This window comes from Rhinolophus ferrumequinum, chromosome 24 (assembly GCF_004115265.2).
Source record: "Rhinolophus ferrumequinum isolate MPI-CBG mRhiFer1 chromosome 24, mRhiFer1_v1.p, whole genome shotgun sequence".
Lineage (NCBI taxonomy): Eukaryota > Metazoa > Chordata > Mammalia > Chiroptera > Rhinolophidae > Rhinolophus > Rhinolophus ferrumequinum.
In genome coordinates, this window is record NC_046307.1 from 36,872,447 (window position 1) to 36,891,621 (window position 19,175).

General features: G+C 49.2%; 1 long non-coding RNA gene across 1 annotated transcript; it reads right to left on the bottom strand.

The window, feature by feature from the left end:
* Nucleotides 1–710: 710 nt before the first annotated feature.
* LOC117016828 (uncharacterized) lies at nt 711–18,764 on the bottom strand. Its single transcript, XR_004421974.1, has 4 exons — nt 18,324–18,764; nt 7,043–7,100; nt 3,123–4,100; nt 711–843 (listed from the first exon to the last, which is right to left on the bottom strand). It is a non-coding gene; the product is annotated as an uncharacterized LOC117016828 (long non-coding RNA).
* Nucleotides 18,765–19,175: the final 411 nt, after the last annotated feature.

Below are 19,175 nucleotides of genomic sequence, written 5' to 3' on the forward strand. Positions count from 1 at the left end.
GGAATGGTTAGGGAGCTGGGGTTAGCACCCTAGAGGAAGGGATGCATGAGCGAGGAGGCACCTGCCTCTGGGGAAGGGAAATCATCAAAGAAAGAAATCATCAAGGAGACAAGTTGACCCTTGGGCTGAGTCCCAAAGGATCAGAGAGTAGACATTCCTGCCAGGTGGGTTGACCAAAGGAAGGCCCCTCCAGGCAGAAGAAACACCGTGAGCAAAGGCCGGCATTATGGAAGCTCAGAGTGTAATTAGGGAACAGCAGGAAGAGTGTGTATGTGGAGGGAGAGACATCTGGGAGGTGAATGGGCCCGGGTTCTAGGGGTTATTGGCGGTAAGCTGGGCTCCTGTGGCCCTCTTGGGGCTGTGCCCACTCTTAGGAACGTCAAGGCCAGTAGCCACATTTCTATGTAGTCACTGTGGCATTGAAGAGGCCTGGGGCAGATCTGAGGAGACGTCTTGGAAAGTGGAGCAAAGGTTCTGATTTGGTGATGAGCGGGGTCCTGGTGGAGAGAGCCATGAGCAGGTTGGCCAGAGAGAAAAGCCCAGAATTTGGGACCAGAGTTTGCTCTTTCTCTTTCTTCCACTTTCCCTTCTACTCTCATTCCCTCCCTCCTTTTGTTCCTCTCTATTCCTTCTTTCATTCATTCGTTCATTAGTCAGTCACTTGACAAATATTTATTAAGCACCTGCTGTGTACCAGGCACTGGGCAGGGTTTTGCATGGCGAGCAAACAAGATACAGTCTCTGTCCCTAGGGTCTGGGGAAGACAGATGAGAAATGACACAACATTTACACCTTCTCAGCAGTGGTTGACTTTCCACCTGAGTGTCCCAAGACTAGAAGTGCCTGGAAGACAAAGGTACAAAAGTTACAAGACCTATCTGTCCCTATCATGCCCACCCCCTTTCCCAGCACAATGGTTAACGTGTGGGCTCTGGAGATAAAGGGCCTGGGTTCAAATCTTGACTCAATCGCTAGCTGGTGTGATCAACCACTACGAACCCTTGCTCCTTCATTTAGAAAATGAGAACGGTCTGGAACCTGCCTCGTGGAATTGTGAGGTGATATAAGTCAGATGGTGGTTAGCAGCCAGAAGAGGCACAAGAGGATTGTTTTCTGGAGTGCAGGGGACATTCTGCTTCAGGATCTGGGTGCCAATTGCACAGGTATGTTCAGTGTGTAGACATTCATTGAGCTAAACGTTTATAATTTGCACACTTTTCGGACAGTATGTGATGGTTCAATGACAAGTTTTCAGATTTAGTTCAATGCGTGTTGCCGACACTTCTAACTCTGCAATGAATGTTAAACATTGATGTTACTGTCCCACTGCCATACCCACCGTAGATGCCTTACCAGAAACTTCTGAATCCATGTTTGCTGTTCTGGAAGGGTAGATACTGACAGGGAAACTGAGGCCCCAGGCCCCAGGGGCTCAAGGTCATAGGGACAAGGAGTCGCTGAGTTAGGCAGAGCCCAGCAGCACCCCCTTCCCACAACCCTCCCCTCCGCCTTCCCTGACTGCCTCCCTGGCTCGTGGCTGCACCGAGCAGGGGTGTGGGGCCCATTAATTCCTAGGCAAATGGGCTCTGGGCGCGTGCAGGCAGCAGGTCCCAGGACAGCTCAAACAGGCTTGGGCCGCCCAGTGCCCCAGGCAGCTGCCCCCTGGCCTCTAAACGATGGTGTGGAGTGTTTGGCTGTTTGCAGGATAAACAGGAGGGCTGGAGCTACTGGGGAGGCGGGTATGCACCTCTGCCAAGCCAAAACAGAAAGTGCAGGGCTCTCCCTGCACCCCAGGGCCCTGAGGGCCAGCTGGAGGCCAGCCTGGACCGGGAGCTGCTATCAGGGTCAACACCATTTGTCATTAGAAGGGGTGGCTTGGCTTTATCCACCTCCATGGAGCTCCTGCATACTCCATCCTGGCAGCGCCTGGCCAGGGTGAGAGGAGCGGGGGTAGCGTTAATCCATGCTTCCCCAGCAAAGGAAGGAGTAAAAAAGCCTGCAGAGAGAACACTGGGAGTTTCACTGCTGCGTCTGCCTCCCCAGCACTGGCACAGCTCTTGGCTCTCTGGCTGAGAGGGAGCATGATAGAATAAATACAGACAGAACCAGGCTGCAGGGGTTCAAGTCCTGGCTCTCCTGCTCATCTTTGAATGACCTACAGTTAGTTATTTAACCTCTCCGTGCCTCAGTTTCCTCATCTTGAAAATAGAGCTGCTGTGACTGTTCAATACGCAATCACTTAAATGGCTAGGAAGCCCATGTCAGTGATCCCGATCCCAACGCAAGGGACAGGCCCTACCCGGTACTCAGCAAATGTCCGAGGGGCCCAGTGTTGTCAGATCTGCAGATTTTTCAGGAGATATGCAAAACCTGGGGTTCTCTGTGTGACCACCTAATTTGTAAGTGTTGGCGGCTAATCAGAAAACACTGGGTAACCTACAATCACGTCTGCAGATTGGGTTTGACCATCGGGCCCTCATTGGGGATGTCTGATTTGCTAGTCCTCCCTCAGCTAGTGAGAGGAGTAAGCTCAGGGGAGGGAAAGTGCTTTGCCCAGCTTTGCACAGCCAACTGACTGCCAAGACATCAAAGTCCCCTTGCAGATTAGGGCCCCATGCTATCCTGTCTTGTTAAGCTTGACAGCAACTCTTCAAGAGAGGTTGTCATGTCCCCGGGAAAGCTCAGAGGGGTGGAGGGACTTGCCAAAGATCACCCAGTTGGCAGGTTCCCAGCCTGGATTCAAAATCCAGGACAAGACACGCTGTCGCTCCAGCTCGGGGAGGATTGGAACTCGAGCCCATTTCCTGTCCCCTGAGGCTCATGCTACTGCAATGAGACCACATCTGTCACACTGAGGAGAAGCAGCCACTGCTCCGACCCCTCGCCTGAGTTACTTTCCAAATGCCCAGGCAGGTCACCTTGCCCTTTGGCAGGACAGTGCCTTAGAGGCCTGGACTGTGTCGGAAAAGTCTTCTATTATTATTATTAAATAATATACAAATATTTTCTCAATATTAAAAAAATAATCAGATGACAAAAGAGACGCAATTTGTCACTCCTAATTCTGCTCCCCTTCTCAGGGGCACTATTACCATTGAAGGTAATATCACCTCCTCACGGACCTTTCCCTGAGGTGGCTCTCAAAGCAGCCCCATGAGCTGGCCAAGGGCCGCTGGTCGGTCTGAGGGACAGGACTGCCAGGTTGGCCATCACTGAGCGAGACAGGTCCTCTGGCCGAGAGTATCCCAGGCACAAGGGTGGTGTCTCCGGTTCTCTCAGGCCTTCAGCTGGTGTCCGAGGCAAAGACTCCGTAGGTGCGGGTAGGTCTTGACTCTCCAACACTCCCATCTTGTTCTCACAAGCAGAGGGCAGGCCTGCTTAGGCTCACACTTCTGTGCGGTGGGTGCCTCTGGGGAGTGAATGGCTTCGTTCTGCTGTTATCATCTGTTTTACAGGAACCTTTTACTTATGGTAAGCCAGGCCGGTGTTCCTCTTAAAAATGAAATTTGTTTTTTGTTTTGGAGGGGTTTGGTTTTATTGTTGTTTAACAGTAAAATGACTTAAATTAAAAAAGTAAACAAAGAGTGTTTTGGGTGGTTGGCAGAAATGACAAACATGGGTCCAGTGGGAAGGAGGTGGTTGGATTCTGGCACACACTATCGTGGATAAATGAGGGCAGCCTTCTCCTGAGCAAAGCCCTGAAGGAAGTTGCCAGGCCACCATGCAGGCATGCCCCAAGTGCTGGGCAGAAGGAAGTCCAAAAGGCTGTTAAAACGAAAATGCTCTGAGACGACTTGGAGAAGGCCACAGCTCCCCTGGAGGCCTCGTTGAGTCCTGCCATGGCAAGCTGGAGGGAAACCAGCGCCAGCCTCGCCTCCCAGGTCCCTTCACCGGGGCTGGCATTTCTGAGCAGCACCTCAGCCTAGCATAGTGAACAGATGGGCAGTGCCAATGCCAGGGCTGCTGCAATGAATTGCTGTGTCTCTAGAGGGTCAAAGGGGCAGGTTCTGGTGTGCCATTACCTGGGCTCATGTTTCTTCTCTCCACTTTCTGATTTTATGTCCTTCTGCAATTATCCTCCTGTGGTTCAGTTTCCTCATCTGTTAAATGGGAATAATAATGGTTGCTGTTATAAGATCCTTATGAGGATTAATTGAGATAATCATCTAAAGTACTTGCAACAGGTCTGGCAAAGATGGAGCTGAGACTCACAGATGGCGGTGTCTTTCCACTTCTACTCTTAGTGTTAGTGTTGTTTTAAAGCAGGTTTCCTAGTATTAGGGCCTTCTGTTGGGGTCAGATGACCTGCATCTGACTCCAAATCACAAACCATTTAAATCTTAGTTCCTGGTTCATAAAATGAGGCTGATTGCTACAGTGCAGGGTTGTGGGTGTATGAAGACACCTAGCATTATTGCTAGACACAGAGAAGGTATCTGACAGATGATCCTTTTCTCTCTTCCTCCCTCCAACCACACACATGAGCACACACCACACACACACACACACACACACACACACATTACTATTTTGATCTTGGCCTGAGGCTGACAAGCCCCAGATTAGTGATCAGTGACAACACTGGCTTTATCAGCTCCCATCAAAAGTATTTGCATATTGGCAGAGAATCTAAAACAGGAAAACATTTCCCATTTCAAAAGAGTGAAATGGTAGGATTATTAGATTTCATTCATTTACTCATTTCATTCACTGAGGACTTCTTTTGTGCAGTGGCCTTTTAACAACTTTATTTCATTGCAAAAAAAAAAAAATACATCTGTTTAGGAAAAAAGCACACATTTCAGAGATGAATAGAAACGGACTACATAGACTCTTAAATCTCTTTTCTCCCCCTCCAGTCTACCTTCTGTACTTGCAGGTAAGTAATGGTGCAAATGGCTGTGGACCGTTCCACACCGCTTGTCAGATGCACGGCAACATACATGGCCGTCCGTAGGAATGGAGGGAAAGGAAGGCTGTTTGTTTTCAGAAAGAAATGCTACACATACTATTTTTCCATATATATATATATATATATATATATATATATATATATATATATATATTTACTGAATGCATCATGATCATCTCTCCAGATCAGTAGAAAGAGACAAAAATTATTGTTGTTCACTGTCTCCGAATCCAATACTGTGGATGTGCCGTAGTTATTCAGCCTCTCCCCTATTGATATATATTAATTTTGTAGTTTTCTAATTCTCTCTCAACAAATACACCCGATGTAGCAGCAATCAGCCATGTCCATGTGTCCTTGTGAGTTTTCATTTCTGCCAGTTAGAGTTCCCTAAGTGCCGTTTCTAGTCAAAGTGAAAGTACTTCTTGTACCCTCGTTTGATGAGTCAGGGATTTGTTGACTACAAAACAACATTATCACAACCCTGGAGATTAGGCAGGAAGGTGAAGGCCACATCTGCTAAGTGCTAAACACTCACCCCTCCAGATTTATCTCATCAAATCCCATTAATCCTAGATTGGGGAAGGAGCAGGGAGTACCCACTACACAGATGTGGAAATGGAAGCTCAGAGAGAAGAAAGCACTTGCTCTGACTAGAGGATTCTGAGAGCAGCCCAATTCCAGGGAACCAAACAGCTGTTACCCCCTTCTAGTTGCCACGTTGGGTTGAGCCATGAGCAGAAGATGTCTGGTGCAGGAAGACCAGACAGATTTAAAAACTGAGAGGTTTCTGGTGGCGGGGCAGTTGGGTAGCCTCCGAAAGCCATCTCTGCTCTGGACGATCAGTATTATTAATGTCGCTGTCTGTCCTCCCTGTTCCCAATCCATCAACATCCTCTCTAAGTGCCACCTTTGACCAAAGACAGAAGAGATCCACCTGCCTGGGAGGCCTGAAAATGCTCATGGGGCCTCTTTTCCTTTTCTTATCTCTGCAAAGTGGGGAGGAAGTGGATGCTTTGCTGATGACCTGTGGGCCCCACCATGTTGAACTGGCAGACATCTCAGGTGGCAAAAGAGCGTAGCAGAGCACAGGGGGAACCTTGGCATTTCTCAGTCAACGAAAGCCCAGAGGAGAAGTCATCGTCCAGCTCTGGGCCATGGAGCCTGGGAAGAAAATTCTGGCTTCTAGTCATTCAAATAATGAAAGTGAATAGTGAAGAAACTGAGACAGAGAAACGAGACATGGAATGGGTAAGGAGACACAAATGAGAGACCCTTTGAGTTATCAGAGCTAGAGCCAGACGTTGACAAAGTCATCACAGGGACCATTCAAATGGACTATTTGAATCTTATTTGACGGTTGGGATTGAGAGACAGTGTCATCAGAAGATCACGCCACACTGATCCCAATTTCTGATCCCAAAGCAAGATAGCCCACAGCAGTTTCCTAAGTGACGACTGACATTTGTGCTGCAGTTCAGGTTTCCAGAGCCCCTTCTCCCACAGAATCCTTGCAAATTATCCTTGAGGCCAGAAGCAGGCCATTCGTGTTCATGTGGGGAAACTGAGGTAGAAAACCAAGGATATAAGGAAGCAGAGCTTCGGGAAGCAGAAAGAGTCTAAAGACAGATTGCCAGGGAACCTCAGACCCAGACACTTCTACTCCCAGCCCCTTTCCTGCCGAAATGCACAGGGTTTGAGCCCAGAGCCCCTCGGACTCAGGTCTCCTCAGGACAAAGCCGTCTCCAGCAGAGTCCTGGGTAAAGGAGAGAACAGAAAGCATAGCTCTCCTGTATAACCAAATGTTAAAAAAAAAAAAAAAAAAAGTCTGTTTCAATGTTTGATATATGCCAGGCCCCACAGGACGGGGTCCAGGGCAGACACCCCTCTTTAAGGCCAAGGGCGTCCTGGCTCCTTTCCTTGGCCATACATAGGAATGGAGGGAAAAGGTAGATTGTTTGTTTTTTAAAAGAAATCATACTATACACACTATTTTTGCAGATACATTTTTTTATTGAACGCACAGCCTTTGCTACTTCTCCATCCCCACGCTTGGTGACCTGGAGAGTGAAAGCATTCAAGCTTTAGAACCAGACAGCCCTGAGTTCTGATGATGCCTTAGGTACTTACTGCTATGTGCCCTTGGGCACGTCACTTCAACTTTCTGAGCTTCAGGCCAGGTCATCATCTGTAAAGAACAGATGAAGGAATATTGTGAAAGGGGGGAGTGTATAGAACGCTACCTGTAGAGGGTTCGGCTCAAGGCATGGCGAGGCGTGATCAATAAGCAGCTGTATTCGTCCCTTCTGTGGCCTGTCTATTAGGGAGTTCTGTTGCCGGCACAGAGCAGAGGCAGTCAGATATGAACTTACACACATATTCCTTGGACCACTGTCCGAAACAACAGACTTGACTCAGGCCTGGGGAAGGCCTAGGAATGTGACCCTTTGGGAACCCTAGGGCCACACGCTGGTGAGCAAGTTCCGTAGGCAGAGGCCAGAGGGGTCCAAGTGCAGGGCTAAGAAATGCCCTGGGCTCTGTGTGGTCCTTGGTGGCTTGGGAAATGCTCTTTCTGATGGACTCCAGAATGAGGCACCCCCAACCACCCCCACTCCCTGGCCCTACCTCTCCCCAGGCGGCACTGGCCTCCCTCCCTGACTGGAGGGTTAGGAGGAGCATGTCACATTTAATCCCCCATGGTGAAGGGACAAGTGAAGCCCCTATTTACTGAACAGACTGGAAATGGCTGGCAGGGAGAGGGGACTGCAGGAGGGGCCAAGCTTCCTGATTCCATGGCCCTCTGCTTCTCCCTCTCTTGCAGCCCCAGCCCTGACTGCAGCTCCCAGCGCAGGCAGACAGGCCTCAGAGGTCAGCCTCCTCCCCAGGGCCCCCTGCATTGCCTCTTGTGTGCCCTGAAGCTGGCTACCAGCTCAGCCCAGCCTTGCAGCCCAGGCTCCTGCTGCCCCCTTGAGGCCAGCTCCTGTGGCTTTTGCTCCTGAGCCCTGTCCATGCTTTGAAGAGGCAGGGGAAACACTCAGCGTGGGACAGACAGCCCCAGGGCTGAGGGAAGTCAAGAGGCCTGGAATGGCTCTTCCTGCACGTGGCACCACTCATCAACTGGGCACCCAGAGCTCACCCACGTGGCAACAGGGTGCAGGTGGAAGGACCTACACGTCGCGGTGGTTCTGTCACTCCCCTTGACTTCCATATCTGTAAAGTAGGCCTTCGAGAGAATGAGAAGATTGCTTGACCAGTAGGAGACAATAAGTGTTACGATGATATGGCTCGGTTTTATTGAGCACTCTGAGCCAGGTGCTGTGCTTTACGTATGTTACTTCATTAAATCCTCTCTAAAAGGAAACTTCTGAAGGAGGAATCATTAGTATCCCCATTTTACAAATGAAAAAAACTGCGGCACAAAGAGAGTTGGCGATTTGCCCAAAGTTGCACAGAGTGAAAGGTAGAGCCAGGCTTCCGGCCCAGGCCTCTGCGACGCCGGACCCACCATGGCTTCCTCCCTCCGGGTATCATCTCTGCATCTCTGTCCCATCTCCTTCCCCATCCTTCTCTTCCATCCTTTCTTGGTTCTCTGTTGCCTTGAATTGGTTCACTTGCTAGCTTCTCCAGGTCAACTGTCCACACCATCGTCCGGGCACAGGGTAAGCCCCAGGTCTTTGCCAGGAGGAGGCATCCCTTTGCCCAGGTCGTGACGTGGGCGTGGGGTGGTGATGCCCCACAGAGGGCGGGTCTGGACCTGGAGATGACAAAGGCTCGAGCCACGGCCCCATCTGACTGTGAGGCAGAAAGAGAGGACCTCAAGTCTATGACCAAGAGGGCTCTTGGAGCATCACCTGCCAGGTAGTAAGAATGGCAGCTCTCAATGATTAAGCACCTACTGTTGTCTAGGTGTCAGACAATGTCTTCTCTCACCAAATCACCCGAAGTAGCAGGTGATTTGCAGGCTGTACTGACCCCATTTAACAAGTGAGAAAACCAAGGCTTGAAGAGATAGAAACCTTGCGCAAGCTCACACAGCTATTAGATGGAAGAGTCTGGGTCTGAAGCCCTGTCTGCCTGGCTTGCAAACCCCTGTGCTGACCACTCTCCCATCTTGCCTCATTGGTCATGTGACCCAAGCTGCCCACCTATGGGGAGCCTGTGCCATGTTGGGTAAGAGCCACCATGCACGGTGCTGAGAAGTTCTGTGTGCCTCAGTCCAGGCTTCCCGGGGTGGCTGGGGGTCCTCCTGGATCTTCCCCTCACCCTCGATATCTCCTCAGCCACCTCCTCAGCCATGCTGAAAGGACACCCCAGATGGAGGAGGCCCACTCTGTCAGGATCCTCAGAGGCAGGTAAGGGCTCCAGGTTCAAAATGCCTGGAAGCTTGCTCTTCTGGCCTCAGTAAGTTGCACAGACTAATGGCGAGTCCTTCCCAGCCCAGCTCACAGGCTCAGATTTCCCAGCTCTGCCACCTCCCACCTTCCTGAACACTGGTCCCTGCACTTGTGAAATGGGGATAATAAAAGCAGTGACCTCCAAAGGTTGGCTGGAGGGTCCAGTGAGCTAAGACCATCACGTGCTCACCCAGGGAGAGCTGCCATCAGGACTATCAAGGCACTGACCATCCCACACTGACCTAAAGTTTTCATTTATCTTTGAGACAGACAGAGTGGGGAAAATAATTTGTGACTGGTTAAGAACGATAACTTAATAATCAAGATTTCTCATTTGGGGCCAAAGAGTCAATGGAGTCTTCGATTTTAAGACGGGATTGCTGCTCTGAAGTACTCGGGTCTTAACGTAGAAGTGAGGGTCTCCGAGTGACAGGAGCAAAACAGCCATTCTGAAATGTGTCCTTGAGTCTGCCAGAGGTCACTGGGAAGGGACACAGTCTTGTGCTATTTTCAGGGCAGTTATAAAACCTTCTCTGCTGACTGGTTCCCAGAACACCTCTGTTCTTAACTCTGAACTTGGCAGACTGGAGATGGTGGTTCGGAAACAGCTCTGCTCCTAACACGTGCTTCCCTGCACCAGCCAGCACACCCGGAAGTAAGGAGTGCTATTATTTTCCGTGATGGGCTTGGAAGTAGCTACAGATTGAAGCCTATTGATGAAAACACTGAGTTTGTTCTGGGAACTCGAGTTGAATCCTTTATCCAGAAAGAGAATTTTTAGGGAACTCAGTTGTTTTCTGAATAAATCACACAGTTTTTTCCAATGCTGGCTAACCAGATAAGCTCTTTCCTCAGTGGTCCAGCACCTTAAAATCCAAGAAGGTTCAAGATGGAAGGCACCAGAGAGAACTCTGGTTCAACCCCTCATCTGATGGGTAAAGAAGCTGAAGATGCAGAGAGAGAAAGGGAGCCCCAGGTAACACAGAGAGTCAGTCCAGGATGGGGCGGAATTAAATGATTAAATGAACTGTCGCTGTACAGTAATGTGTTTGGTACCTCGCTGAGCACTTTTACACACAAGCACCCACTTAATGACCTGTGAGGTGGAGATCAGTGTCTCTGTTTGATGGTTAAAGAACTCTGAGTTCCCAGTGTTGGAGGGATCTGCCCAGGATCACCAGCCTGGACCCTAATCACCATGTCGGACCCAGAACTCGTCTCTGGGGCTATGGGAGCGTCAGACTGATTCTGAAGAGAGGCACATGTGCTTGGGCTCCCCAGGCCCCAAAGGCCAGCCTGTGGGTATGGAGGGGAAGGCCGAGAGTGTCGGGGTGACTGTGGAGTATGGGTACAGAGTGGTCACTCAGTGCCCTGGGGCAGAGAAGGTAGACTGCGCATTCCCCAGGGTCATCCACGTGCCAAGAGCCACGCCACGTATCAGAGGCGTCCAAGAATGTGGCCCTTGTCCTCAAGAAACTGATGGTTTACCTGAAAAGAGTCCCATGAACCAATCCAAGAATAGTGTCATTCAGCAATAAAAAGGAACGAGCTACTGGTACTCACTGTAATGGCTGATTCTCAATGGCGTTGGGAGAGGAAGCAGGACAGCGGTGGCCTGGGGCTGGGACTGCCTGGGATGAGGCACAGAGGAAATTTTAGGGTGATGAAGTGTTCTATAGCTCGATCGTGGTGGTGGTTACACACGTGTATAAATCTGTCAATACACGTCAAAATGTGCATGTAAGAGGGGTATGCTTTTTGTACAAAAATTATACCTCAATAAAGTCGATTTTTTAAAAAAGACACAGTCCTTGCTCTCGTAGTGCTTTACAGTCTGGTGGGAAACACTGATATTAATAAATTTATGTAAATAAATGCAAAAGAATTGTAATGGGATAAGAATTATGAAGGATGTTCTATGGTAAGAGAGTGTATAGTAAGGACACAGTTGATTCAGGTAGACGGGAAAAGCCTTCCCTGAGGAGGCAACATTGACCTGAGCTTAAAAGGGTAGGTGGCCATGAACCATGGGAGACACCGTGTTTCCCTGAAAATAAGACCCAGCCGGACCATCGGCTCTAATGCGTCTTTTGGAGCAAAAATTAATATGACCCTTTCTCACATTATAGTAAAATAAGACCGGGTCTTATAATTAATTTTTGCTCCAAAAGACGCATTAGAGCTGATGGTCCGGCTAGGTCTTATTTTCGGGGAAACACGGTAGCTTCAACAGAGGGAATAGCATATGTTAAGCTCCTGTGGTTGAAGAGACTCTGGAGAGGACTGATGGTGAAAGAAGGGCAGTGAGGCAAAAGGAGAAGGAGGGAGGCGCACAGGGCAGCCCATATAGGGCTGCTATGGCCTGGGGAAGAGTTTGTGCTTTTCCTTGAGAAACAGAAGTGCCCTGGAGTATTTTAAGTGGTGGTGGGGAAGTGATGTGACTTAACACCAGGCCCTTTCTGCCCACTTTGCCCATCAGTCACCACACTGCACCTGCCTCTAGGACCACACATGTCACCTTGTTCCCCATGCACAGTGCTCCAGTGTTCTTATCTGTCCCCTTGTGCTGAGCACCATGCCAGGCACAGAGTGGGGGGAACTGAGTAAAAAGGAATGAAGTGAAATGAGCTTTAGTTGGGTTTACACAGATCCCTTAAAAAGACAGTTGACTAGAAGGACAGGGAGAAACCGTCACCAGGAAGCCTCTTCCAGGGAGTGAGCCCATTTCTGACTGGCACCGAGGTCCATAAATGGTTTTCCCTCTGCTTTCATTGTCCTTGTTCCCCTCGCTAAACCTCCCTGGCTTGTGTCTCAGCACCCCCAAACTTCCGGCCTTTTCCTGTTGGCAGTCGCTGCACACTTCTTGGCTTTGGTTGTCAAGCTCCGTGGGGCTCCCCCAAACCTCCGGGCCCTCCCCTGTGCTTCCTCTTGTTCTCCATTCACGACCTACTTCCCTGCAGCCAGAGCAAACCAGCACTGTCTGTCACACACAGAGCGAGGGGATCACCGCAGTCTCTCAAAACTTAGGAAGTTGAACAAAGATTCTGCTGCCACAAAAGACACAAACTGATAAAAATCGCAGACAAAGTTGACAGATGCTATGTCGAGGGATGGAGTCCTCGTCCTCTGAGGTTCCCTGAAACAGATTTATTTCTCCTTTGATGTTCTCATGGAAATTTAGATTTCTCTTTCTGGAAAGACCAGAAGGTGAGGGTGAGAAGACACGCAGGTGAAGTTTCGAGGGGATATGCCTGGCTGGTTGGGGTACGATCGCTGGCTTTGAGATTAGATCATGAAGGCTCCCAGCTGTGAAAGCCTGCCTCCCAAATAGTGGGCCTGGCACACCAGAGCCGAATGGATGACAGGGTGATTGAGGGGGAGCACGGACTGTTTGCCGAGAGCCTTGCTCCTCGTCACGAAATCGGCTACAGGTACAGAAGGGGAAACTGAGGCTCTGTGGTCTTCCACCCCAATGAGGGGAGCAGGAGAGACGCATGGAAGATTCAAGGTGGCTGAGAGGAGTCCACCTTGGGCCGGGGTTGGTCCCCGGAGCTCCCCCCACCCCCGCCAGCCCAGTAGAAGGTGACAAGGTGATCTTACATAAACATTACCGCATCTGCTTTGTGGGAGATAAGGTGTTTGCTAAACTTTGTTGGAAGAGCAGGACCTTCCACGTGATACCACTGGGCCGGCTACCTGCTCAGACTGGCTGCAGGGGCCTCCAGCCAGGCTTGCCCAAAATACAGGAACCAGCAAATGGCATTATTTAGTGTAAATAGAGGCAAGTGCTCTTGGGATAAAGGACAAAGAGATCATGGCTGGGAGAGGGACAGTGGCCGACTCACGAGCCAGTGTCTGTGAGTACCTTTGCAATTTGGGGTTCAGTTCCTTGATGTGGCATTACCTCAGTTTAGTGTGCTCTCTGGGGTTGGGGTTACCATCAGGGCCTCCATGTAGCACAACCCCATAGGGAGGCATGTACATAGAATACCACGTGAAGGGTGCCCCCTGGAGTTGTGCCATCGGGTAGCCCGGCACGTGCATGGGAAGATGCTATCATGTCTTACAGGGCACGGCTTCTAGGATCCTGAGCAACCTGAGGTGGCCACCAGCCTTCCCACCCCCACCATTTACCCTCCTCTCAAAAACATCATGGTTCCTGGTTGTCTAAACCTGGTACTGGCCAGCAAACTTGAACTTTTCCTTATCAGACCAAGACCTTCCCCCAGTTCCCACTCCTCAGGGTGAAGGGGCACAAGAGGCCTTGACTGAGCCAGTGCCCTCTGGACCCACCCCAGGGAGCGGAAACATTGCTAATGTACAGATTAGGACCCAACAAGAAATGTCCTTGCTAATGTTCCAGGCTCCCCAGGCATGGAGAGTGGACTAGGCCACATCCCGTTTTCTTTTCCCATTCAGGTTCCTGGTATATTAAAAAAATGAGCAAATACTAACACAGCTTTGCAAAAAGACAAAGTGACCCAATCATTTGCATTAAACACATGAGCACTTTTCACATGGTACCTACGTGTACCACTCATTTAGAGATGCTATCCAAAGTCTGAATTGGAAAGCCTAGGCCCAACTTCCTTCCCACTCTACACTGTCCTCCAAAAGGGAGGGATTTAACGCAGTAAGTGGTGATGTCCCCATCACTGGAGGCATGCAAGTAGAGTGAATGTCATGAGGGGAATCACTGCATGGGCTTGAGACTGTTTAGGAAACATGAACTGCAGGAGCTTTCAGGCACCAAAGGCATATTTGGTTCCAAAGCTGGAGAAAGAGAGGTCCTTCCTGCTGGCCTGACTTGGCTGTGAGCAGGGAGGGAGTCTGACGGGCAGTCCAGCCTGGACAGCATCTCTGGGACAGCACAGGGTTTGGTGGACTGAATTAAAACCCAATCTGAGGGTCAAAGGGTATACTTCACATCAGCCAATGAGCTAAGAGCTTCGCTTCTGTGAGTCTCAGTTTCCTCGTCTGCAAAATGGAAGCGACAAGTCCTGACTTGGGGGGCTTTGATGAGAACTAAATGAGATGTGTGTGGGGAGCACCACACTGTTCCAGGCACAGAGTTGACAGTCAGAAAAGTGGCATAAGAGGCATGAAGCAGCTCTGAACAACTGGGGGCTTGAGGGGGGAGACAGCTGTTTTGGGACTGCAGGTGCCTAGGTACCCCCTCACTAATCCTGAGTATAATTCCCAGGGTCTCCCGAGTAGTGAAACTTGAAACGCTAGGTGAAAATACAGGTATAGGGTGGCACTCTTCTTGCTTTCTCTTTCCCTTCCAACTCCACAGTTCTGGAATCAGCTCCAGATAGTTCCTTCCTCACAGAACCCAAATGCCTAGCCTACTCTGGCCATGTTAGAGGCAGAGGCTTGGCATCTGGGGACAAGTATAAGTAAGTGACCTCCCTTGGGACTTATGTATAGCTTCTGGGCATGTGTTGTCTGAAGGTCTTACTAACTCTGACCAATGGATCAAACAGTTAGACAGACAGTGCCTGTATAATAATAACTACCATGCGTGCAGCTCTTAACCATTTGCCAGTTACTTGCTGTGTGACCTTGGGCAAGTTACTTAACATCTCTGAACCTCAGACTCCTTATATATGTCAGAGAAAATAATAATACCAACTCGCAGGGCAACTGTGACAATAAAATAAGCTAAGAGGTAAACACAGAACAGTGCTGATGCATAGTAAGTTCTCAACATAAAATTAGTTATTGCTGTGTGCCAGGCCCTGTGTAATAAGTGTTTTGGGTGTATAATTCTCCAAACAGCCTTTGAGATATCTTCTATTACAATTCTCACATTACAGATGCAGAAACTGAGAAGTAAAGTAAATGCTGCTTTAGACCACTTGGCCAGTAATTGGCACCTCGAGAGTTCAGACTCTGATCACCACTCCCCAGAACCCAAGCTCCTAATCTTTACACGCTTCTCAGTGTAGAAGCAGGAGACTGTTCCATGTCACTTCACCACCCTCTCTTCTTCAGTTAAAAAATATACAATCACCACCACAGCAGTGGTGCCAATAACTGCAAAACTAAAAGCCACGTATTCCCTCGGGTGCTACAAGCAGAGGCATGGATCCTGATTTGCTGCCATGAAATCCCCTGAAGAGAGCCCCGCTGAGTCTGAAGAGAGTTGTTGGAGATACCCTTGTTTGGGAAACAGCTGCCCTCCACCCTGATTTTGCAGCTGGGGAAACAATTTCTGGAGAGTGGACTTGCCCTCATCTCCTGCAAGTTAGGGGCGCAGCCTGGAGCCTCCAGCCCAGGAGGCCCTGCTCTGCTCACCACACGGTGGCCCCTCTGCCTGATGCTGTCCCTTAAGGCCACCCAAGCTTTGCCTCTCAGGGTTCCGTTCATCCCAAATCCTTCTTATGATTAGTTCATTGTCTTGATAGCCGGGCCGCTGAGGTCCTTCTCATCAGTGCACTCATTGGTCCTTGACTATCTGAAAATTCTGTTAATTCCAGAAGTCCCATCACTGTCCCCACTGGCACTGGGCCCATCCATGTTTGGCTTTCTCATTCTGTGCTTCCTAATTCTATTTCTGGGGCTTAATTATGATTACACAGCTTCATTACGTAGAGTTGATTTGAAGTAATGGCCATAATTAAGACTGAATTTTAATTAAGCTTAATTCGGAGGCTGCATTCCATTGCCAAAGATTTGCAGCCTGAGAAGGGAGAGCCTGTCCGAGCCCATGACTTGGCCCTTGGTGCCGCTGAGCCATCTTGGCCGGATGAGCTGGCGTGAGTTCCTGGCCTTGGGTGTGCATTTCTTCACCAAGTTTCAGGAGCATGAACCGTATCTCACCTTCCCTCCCATGCAGCAGCACACTCCGAGTCCCGGCTGGAAGAAAACCCAACACAACTAACCTCGAAGTAAGGAGACCTGCAACATCCCAAGGCTCGGCCCAGGGGTGAGCGTCTGTGTTGTTCTACCTCTCGGTGAATACCCACCATGGCCCGCCCTGTCTTAGGAAATGAAGCTTGCCCACTTTCCTCCAACTGCTCGTAATCCCCACCTTACAGATGAGAAAACAGAAGCTCAAGGAGGCTAAGGCACGCAGCTAGTGAGGACAGAGGGCAGACTGAAACTCTTATCATTGCACTTGGGAGAAACTGACCTTCTTTCAGTTCCTGCTGGGCCACTTAGACGAGTGCATCCCAAACATGAGAGTTCATATGGCATGCAGGTGAGTTTTGCCACCCCACAAACATGGTCATTTACTTAAGAGTAAAAAAACATCTTAAACCTCCTTGTATTAAAGTGAAACTTTAGACCCTACCTTTAAAACTGCCAGCAATCAAAGGTCGTCATAAATACAAAACAGTGAAAAACAAAGCAATGTTATCAAATGCAAACCAGAAATTATAAGCGTCTAAAGGCCCACGATTCAGTCCTGGTCTTTATTTAAGAGGGGGAGGGGGAAGGGGCGGGGGAGGAGGAGGGGGAGGGGAGGGAGAAGGGGTGGGGGAGGAGGAGGAGGAGGAGGAAGAAGAAGAAAGGGAGAGGGAGACGGAAAGGGAGAGGGAAAAGAAGAAGAAGAAGAATGTTAAAGATCAAGCATCAGTGAGACTTGGTCCTTGATAAAATCAGAAGGATTGAAAGACAGTTGGGAAGATAATCATCACGTCACTATGTGACTCAATGTTATTTAAGTCCCATCTAAGTGCCACCTAAAATCAGCTCTCATTTGTCCAAGGCTTTTGGAGACACTGATCTGAGCCGGTTTAGCACATGGTTCCAGGCTGAGCCGTACTGTGCTCAGCTGCTCCATGGATGACAAAATTCTGGCCAGAATTCTAGCTTTCCTTACCCCCCAACCCTGGTACAAGGACAAGGTGTGGACATTCCTTTGGTGTTTCAAGTGAAAACACAGTGAAATCAATATGCTCTCTGAGGCTGACTTGTGTAGTCAGTTCACCTGCTGAGGATAGGCCAGACCGCCCCGGTCTTGAATGTCATGGCCACACCAATTTCTTTTATGATGCTGAAGTTTCCACCTTATAAAATCACCCCCGAGAACCTAAGTTCTATAACCATTTTGATTTTTCTAGAGCGAAATGGGAAGTAAAAAATGGGATTCAATTACCTTAAACATAAAAGGGCAATTTCACTCACAAATCCCACATTTAAAAAGCTCGATTTGAAAGCAGGTGTCCAAATCAGGCCCAGGCCAAGTTAAAAAGGAAATCTTGTGTCAATCTCCCTTCATCTACCCCTCCTGACTGAATGAATCTTCCTTAGACTCAAAAAGATAAATGGGCTTGAACACAATTAAATAAGCACTTTGTGACTTTGCTAATCCAAGCCATAGAACTTTGTCATTAAAAGTTGGGTGTTTAGAAGACCCATTTGCTTAACCTAACCATTTTAGTGACTCGGAAACTGCCACGTCTGGGCTGTTCTTCCCAATGGAGCTAAAGCAGGGACTTCTCTCTTTTCCAAGGGATTTGCGGTGACGTTATAACCAAGCTCACTCACAGACATAGCCGCTCAATATACTCCACTTTCTACAGGTAGGAAACTTCAGGAGGCAAGAAGAAAAGAAGACAGCCTTGACTAAAATAGAAAGACATTACGGAAATTTACATAGGTCAGACAACCAATAACAGACATAATGATCCATTCAAACCACTCATTCGTTCTTTCTCGATATTTTTATTCCTGGCATAGGGGTGATTTTGTGGACACCAGTGATGATTTCTCAAGGCCACCTTAGACAGCATATTTCTTCCTGCCAGAAATAACTGCAGCTGGAACCAGACTGCCCAGGAGTTGAAGTCCTACTCTGCAAGTTACCAGCTGTGGAACGCTGGGCCTCAGTTTCCCCATCTGTACACTGGGGATAATAGCAGCACCCACCTCATAGGATTGTCACGAGGATTAAATGGGAGTGTGCTTAGCACAATGCATGGCACATAGCCAGTGCTCGGTAGAAGGGTGATGGTTAATATTCACCCTGGATGAAGCTGGTGTCCTGGTTTATCTCAGAAACTTACTGACTTGCCTGTTGGGAGAAGATGCTCCCAGACTCAGAAGTGTTCAGAAGACCCCCAGGAAGGTGGTGAGAGACTCGACTCCTCTGCGCGTCTCTGAGATGCTTCTCTGTCCTCATTTCAGTTTTCTGCCCTCCGCACGGGCCAAAGCGCTCTGGCCAGAGCTGAAGCAGGCGCGGACCGCTTTCCTGATGGCCTGACTGGAGGGATGGGGCCGTAGGTAGCACTTGAAACAGGTGTGTGCTCAGACCAGCTCCCAGTTGGAAATCCAGTTTGATCGCGGATCCAAAGAAAATCCTTCCAGGCTTCAGGTGCTCATGCCAAAACCTGCGTGCACACACATTTCTTTCTCCCGGTGTATCTGCCCTGCACATCTGGGCAAAACGCAGTGCCTGCCGCTGACATCTTGTGCAGGTAGCTGTCCAGCCCCATCATAAAATGCACTGTTTCTCCCTGAGTGAAGCTTAATTCACCTCAGCCTGGGGATTTATACCAAGCAATAAAATCCACAGAATAGAGAAATGCAAATAGATTGTAGAATATAATATTATCATTGTCAACATCAAAGACCTTTATTTACTGCCCCCCAAAAGGAAATACACTGCAGTGTCACTTGTTTCAGGGAATGCAAAAAAGGTTTCAACAACTAACAGGGCATGTTTCTGAGCAAAATATACCCCGTATATGATGTCGGAACACATATTGTCACAGGCCACTTGTGTGTCTGTGTTCTTGCAAACAAACCGTGGAGTCGAGTTAGGAAGGTCACTTCTAGCCTGCCTCTCTGAGCCACCGGCCACCTACCTCTGTCCACAAACAAACCAAACAGCGTGGATTTATTAGGAGGGACAGGCC